This window comes from Lactuca serriola, chromosome 3 (assembly GCF_051521515.1).
Source record: "Lactuca serriola cultivar US96UC23 chromosome 3, Lser_US96UC23_V15, whole genome shotgun sequence".
Taxonomy (NCBI): domain Eukaryota; kingdom Viridiplantae; phylum Streptophyta; class Magnoliopsida; order Asterales; family Asteraceae; genus Lactuca; species Lactuca serriola.
In genome coordinates, this window is record NC_136410.1 from 24,481,172 (window position 1) to 24,488,353 (window position 7,182).

A 7,182-nucleotide genomic window follows, 5' to 3' on the forward strand; every position below is an offset into this window, starting at 1 on the left:
CAACTCCTTGGTCAAAGTCAACTTCCAGTTGACTGGACTCGCCGAGTCATGGAACAGACTCGCCGAGTCCCTCTCCTACTATCCCAGTACTAACTCATCAAGTCCCTCTTCCCACTCTCTGTCACCCTTAACTCACTTCTTGGGACGATTAGACTGACTTGTGATCCGAATCGCTGAGTCCGAGAACAACTCGCCGAGTCCCACGAGCAGATCTCCTACTCGCTTCCAAATCGTCACCAGAGCATCCATCTGGAGGATTTGGGTTTCTGAGACTATTGCTTCACGTTAAATTGCTAACTCCGCATGCAACTACGAAGGGTTCGACGTTCTACCCTTAAACCCTTCTTAACTCAGTAACAGTTAATATGACTCGCCGAGTTTGAAGAACAACTCGTCGAGTTTCAGACAATCCTCATAGGCCTCGCCGAGTCGTTCATCCAACTCGTCGAGTCTAAGACCATCTTCATAGTACTTGTCGAGTCCACTTTGGAACTCGCCGAGTTCCTTCAACTCTCCTCCCATACAGACCAAATCTGAGACATGCAACGTTTCCAAACCATAGATCTTAGCTCCTAGGGCATGCTTATCACGTAAATTTGCAAACTTTACATGCCTGCATGGCCCTATGAGCTCCAAAAGGCAATTCCAAGCTCTTTATGAGGTCATACACTCATTAGGGACCTCAATCACTTCAACCACAGAGACTTTACACTTTTAAGATGTCCATAAGGTCCGGATCTGAGGTCCTTTCAGAACAAAGAGCATAAACACATGGAGTTTGAGGTTTTAGGGCTTGAAAACCACCAATTAGGGACAAAAGGGGATCTAATGAACTAGTGATCAAGGTAGGAACTTTTCTACCTGAATGGAAGCCTCTCACAGTGTAGATTTCGGATCTACTTCCCCTCCTTGCACTCCTCAACCTCCTCCTTCTTCTTCTAAGCTCCAAACATCCTTCACAAAGCGAAAAATCACACACAAGAACAATATGGGGGCTAGGGTTTCGCTCTACAGCTCTCTGGGAGTGTTAGGGACAAGGGAGGACGAGTTAGAGTATTTAAATAGGATGCAAACCCTCGAATTAGGGTTTTTGCCCAAATAGGGTCTACTCGCCGAGTCCGGGACCCGACTCGCCGAGTTCACCGTTTAAGTCCCGTGTCTCTCCTCGCTTCTACTCGGCGAGTTGGACCTTCAAATCGCCGAGTCCAAGACCAAAATGCAAGGGTATACAACAAGAGGATACGTACCAGGAACCAGGTGCTACAATGAGAGACTTCGATGCCATAACCAGCTTTCGTCTGAGGGTGCCTTCGTTAGCAGTCAAACAACTGGTTTCCCTCGAATTGGATTGAGATTTTGAGGGTCCCTTTCGCTTCGATTTCAGCAGAATATCATTGGACTTCTTTTCAACAATTTATGAGCCTTCGTCATCAAAAGAAACCTCTAAACCGGTACCAACCACCAGTTGTGAGACACTGATGAGGTTGTGTTGCAATCCTTCAACATATGCTACCTTTCTTATCGATAACTCACCATTTGTAATCATACCATAGCCTTTGATTGTTCCAAACGAATTGTTGCCATATTTCACCATTCCACCATCTTTAAGGGACCGAAAGACCCTTAGTTCTTCCCTTCTTCCTATCATGTGACGCGAGCAGCCACTGTCAATATACCATTCATCATCAAACTGCTCATCACGCATAACCTGCAAAAATTAAGCAGATTTAGGAACCCAAAGTTTCTTGGGTCCTTGTGAGCCTTTGAGATAACAGGGAATAGTAAGAGAAACATCGACCATAAAGGTTCTTTTTATTAATGCTGTTTCATCTTATCTTTTTATGGTAAAAACTTTGATTTTATTCGACTTGGAATCATTTGATTTAGACGTAGGATTTGTGGTTTTGACGTCTGCATGTTTTCGGGTCTCTTTCGGGCGTCTTTCGTCTTCTGGAAAGAGCTTTCCTTTCCCTTTTAAATCTTTTGTGGAGTGAGAACCAGAATAAGAAGAAGGAGACTGGTTATTTCTCTTCCTTGGTTGAGAACAGAAACTACTTTCCCTTCGGTTCTTCTCACAGGTAGAATTGGGACCGAACCCATCCGTTCGGTTGCTTACATGTTGAGGACCGAAAGCTTCTATCCGGTTGTCATTACCCTAGGGACAAAAATTACCCTTTCGATCTTTTTTATTTTGGGGACCGAAAGTACCCTTTCGGTTGTTTATCACCTGATGCCCGAAACTTTCCTTTCGGTTGTTGTGACTCTGTGGACCGAACCTATACCTTTGGTTGTTTTCATGGTAGTAGCCGAAATCCTTGTTTTGGTTGTTATCGCCATGTGAGGGACTCTGCTTTCGTGAAGTGGAATTGGCTCTTCTGTCTCCTTGCGACTTGTTTGTCTTTTCATACCTAACGTAATGAGGATTCTGGGATCGCCAAAATTGTTTCCTTTCAGTTAGATTTTTCTTGTATCTCAAATTCCGTTGATGCTTTTTCTCTGCCACTTGTTTCGGATTTTTGTGAATTTTGGCCTTTTTCTTCGGTACTTGAGCATGACTTTCGCTCTTTAGTGAACATGTCTCACTTGATGTCATGACCGGTTCGCCTGATGATGTTTTGACACCAGTTGAGCTTGGCATATCAATATGTGTAGGTTCTTTAAGTGGTTCATCCACATACCTACCTTTCACTCTCCATGATGTTTTCTGAGGTAGACCTTCCGTTTCATTGGCATTATCAATTGGTGCTGACCAGAAAAACTCATTATATCCATCAGCATTATCTTCTTCTACTAATGTCGTTAGTTCGACTGTCTGTTGCTGGGTGACTCCTTGAACTGTGTATACTTGATTTGGAGGTGTTTGAACTTTTTGATATACACCAGCTTTTGCTTTCAGGACATTAGTCTTGTCTTTTGATGAGTGATCGAACTCAACAGAGTTTTTCGGAAATAAGATTTTTATTGGTTTTGAGTTCGCTCTTGACAAATTCAGAACAGTCCACCTCATCTTCTACAAATATTTCACTCATATCATCATCCTCATTAAACTCAGAAGTTTTTTCAAAATCAATTTTATTTTCTGAACTCAATTTGGCATTCATAGAGTCAAATTTCTGTACTGTTTCGGTTTTGATCTTTAGTTTGTCATTTTCATCCAACAAAATTTTAAGCATGTCCTTATTGTCTTTTGACTTTATGAAGGACTCTATTTTGTCAAGACCAATTTTGTAAAAGGGAGAGATATCATCAGAGGAAACAACATTTTCACATTTGAATGCATCGACATCGATTTCATCCTTCTTGAACTCAAGGAAAGGCAAAATCATACGATGTAATTTCTTTCCAATATCACAATTAAGATGTAGCTGAGTAATATTAAAATATAATCTTTTAGCAATTAAACAAAAAACATTTCGTTGTTTTAAAAGCTTAAGATTGTCTCGTTGCAAATAGATTGTTTCATCCCTATACCTAATTAATTCCTTCTCCTTTTGCTCAATCCCGATTCGCCTCTCCTCACTCTTCGACGATACCATGCTAATTTGATCAGTCGGGTTAGAGTTTGTGACACGAGTTAGGGTAAGACTACCACTTGAACTAGAAAATTTAGATTTTAATCCATTTAGTTCCTTTTCATAATTTGTGATGGATATTTTCAGAGAAATAAGAATAGTTTGTACCTTCTTGATCAACTCATCACATTCGTTGATCTACACACTAACAGGTTTCGCAGCGAAACATCTGTCCTCTCGCTCCTTCTAGTCATCTAGTCCACCATCGGTTGTGTATCCTCACATCTGTGACACACCATCTGTCACCATCAAACATCTTCCCTCAACCTTTTCTTCTTTCACCAGCAGAGCCCTGCCATGAGTGGGATTTCTTACTTCTTCGTCCTCTGAATCTGTGGACCACACCTGAACTCCACCAAACTCATCATTATCACCAGTACCCTGCACAATTAAAGCATTCATGGTATTATTGTTAGTTGCTGATTTCTTTTTCTTGATCTCCTCCAATCGTCTTAGGAGGTTCGCTTCTTCATCGACTTCGTCAACCCTTTCGGATGTCTTCCTCAACGTGCAATCTTTGGAAAAATGATTCTTGCCTCTACAATAATGTCAATCAAAACCTGAGTCCCCTCCAATCTTTGTTTCCTTTATCAATTCTTTAGTCTTAGAAACCGTCTTCGGTTCCTCTTTCACTTTTTCGGAACTGTAACTTCCCTGCCAGTTTCGGTTCGTATTCGCGGGGAACTTTCTTTTGATTAACTTTTCGGATTGGACACCATCAAAACGCATTCTTCATCGGTTATATCATAGTAAGCAAGATCTAACTCTTATTCTTCTTCAACTGCACTTTTTCCTTTGGAGATTAGAGCCTACGAACCGAAGCTGGAAACCACATTCGTTTCCTATGACACGGCACTCTCATGAGACTTCAGAATTCCCACCAGCTTCGCCAGAGAATAGGATTTGAATTGTTTGTGTGCCTTCACAGTACACACAACTGCCATTCATTCGAGTCTAAGACCATTCATGAAGGTAACCTTCTGCTCAATAACCTTTCTTTCGATCCCATGCTTTATCATCTTACTAAGAAGATGATTAAATCGATCAAAAGCCTGAATAAGTTTCTCTTCGGGCTTCTGTTTGAAGTCACCAAATTCAGAAAGTAATAGATTTTGAATCGAGTGCTCCAGATCTTCATCAGTAGAATATAATTCCTTCAGCCTATCCCATATCTCCTTCATTGTAGTGCAAGAGCTTACTAACCGAAAAGTATCCGATTGCAAAGCAAACCGAATTATCCTTAATGCTTTGATGTTGCATTGAATTTTTTTTCGTCTTGAGCAACTTCCTTTACATCGACGAGTAGTGCGTTATACTCCTTTTGCGTTTTGATTATCTTTGAAGTGCTTGAGTGAGCAAACGGACCAACTGAGATTGCATGCCAAATCAAATACCCATTATCTTCATAACCGATTACGTAATCTTTGAAGTGGTGCGTCCAGACTTCATAATACTGAGTATACAAGATTAGAAATCCTTGTTGTCAATCCAATACTATTGGAGATATTGATCGGATTTGATTGTGAATCTTCCATAGACATTAATGTTTGATCGATAACCTGCTTAAGATCTGACTTGTAATATACCATTAGGGCAAGATCGATAATTAATGAGATACGCCAATGTGGAATGACGACTCAATTAATATCAATCAATTTGGAAAACCCTAATAACTTTTTCAACAGAAGAGATGTGTATGAATTACACAGCCTCCTGCTCTGATACCAATTGATGAGATAAAATCTCTAAGATCGTTTAGATCTTTTACATGTTAATCGAAGATGAACAAACAATGATATTAAACGAAACAATGAACACAAGATGGAATCAATATAATCCTGAATGATTCAAATGTAGTCACGCCTGAGCAGAGATCGATCAAGAACTTCCACTGTAGAGGCGAGCTAGGGTCTACAATACAATAAAGATAATTTTTCAATCAATACCTACAATGATGCATGCATGCACCTTAAATACTAAAACCCTAGAATAAAACAAAATACGGTTGGACATGCCCAAACCGGTTGCAAAACTGGGCTAACCAAACCGAGCCCAAGACGCAACATTCAGAACTCAACACCAACAAATTTACTCACGTCTCGATGCTAACTATAGAAATTTAGAAATTGCACCCCCGAGAACTACCAGATCTAGCCAAGGTCTTCAAGCTGAGCAGGATGCTCAGTCGACACAAAGTAACCCACCTCTAGACCACACATCTATTGAGGCAGTGTTCAGGAAAAGAATAATCAAGGCACTATCAAAACTTAGGAATGATTATCACAAAAACTCGGGAATGGGAGGTGAAGGCTCCCAAGTAAACGTGAAAGGTGCAAAAAGAGCATGCATCTACAAAGACTTTATAAACTATAAACCTAGAACGTTCTATGGGAATGAAGGAGTTGTAGGCATTACTAGATGGATCGAGATGACGGAGTTTCTCTTCGAGACCAGCTCTTGCATTGACGGAAGCAAGGTTAAGTTTGTCGCTTGCAATGGGTTGTGTATATACTAATGCCTTAATTGAGGCCTTGCCATGGTTGTTGCCATGGATCTTACATGTACTAATGCCTTAACTTAGGATGAACTGAAATAGATGCGAATCAACAAGTACTATACTCAAGAGGAGATGCAACAACTGAAGCAAGAGTTGTGGAACTTGACCATGAGCGTCACCGCATCTTGACCTACACCAACAAGTTTAACGACCACACTACCATTTTACCAAACCTTGAGAACCCTAAGTACAAGAAAGTGGAAAGGTACATATGGGTATTGGTTCAACCCGTTCAAGGGTTGGTTACAGTCTCTCGACCATCGACATACGACAGTACCAAAAGGTTGGATTACGGCCTAACCAAAGAAATATGACGTGGCACATTGATCCAGAAGAACGACATCCCGAGGTCAAGGGGAAACAAGAAAGAATTTGGAAGAGTATTAAAGAGTACCTCCAAGATAGCTCCCAACCAGAGATGAAAAATTTCAAGTTCAATGTGACAACCCGAAATTTCTATATTGTACATCCATTCGATTCAATCAAAGTCAGACTTGTTTTTGGCTATCTTTTAGCCTTGTTAAATGTCTATTTGGGTGTTTTAAGCCTAGTACCTTCAAGGATAAAGTGTTAGGAATCGTATTGAGTTCAGTGAGCAGCTTACAAGCCAAAAAACTCCATCATAACGAGTTTACGGCCGTAAACACCTCCTTGGCCGTGAACTCACCCCTTTATATATGATATTCCTTCTTCCTTCACCATTTTTCCACCTCTAACTCAAGAACTAGGATTTGCTCTCAACTATCATCAAGTTTTCACCTTGATCTTCCAAAATGTAAGCAGTCTTTCCATTTTATTAGTGATTATCCTTCTTGATCTTGTATCACCCGTTGATTTCATCCATGAAAATCATCTTTTTGGGTACATCTTCAAGTATTCAACATTCTCACCAAGAACACCAAGAACACTCACTAGTTCTTGGACCATGAACCCCTCCCAAGCTTTAAAAATTTGAGTATCTCTTCTATCTCCTGGTTAGACTTGTTAAACTCTTGATTTCTAGTCTTGAATCATCACAAAATACATGATCATCAAGAGGTTACGGCCGCAAAG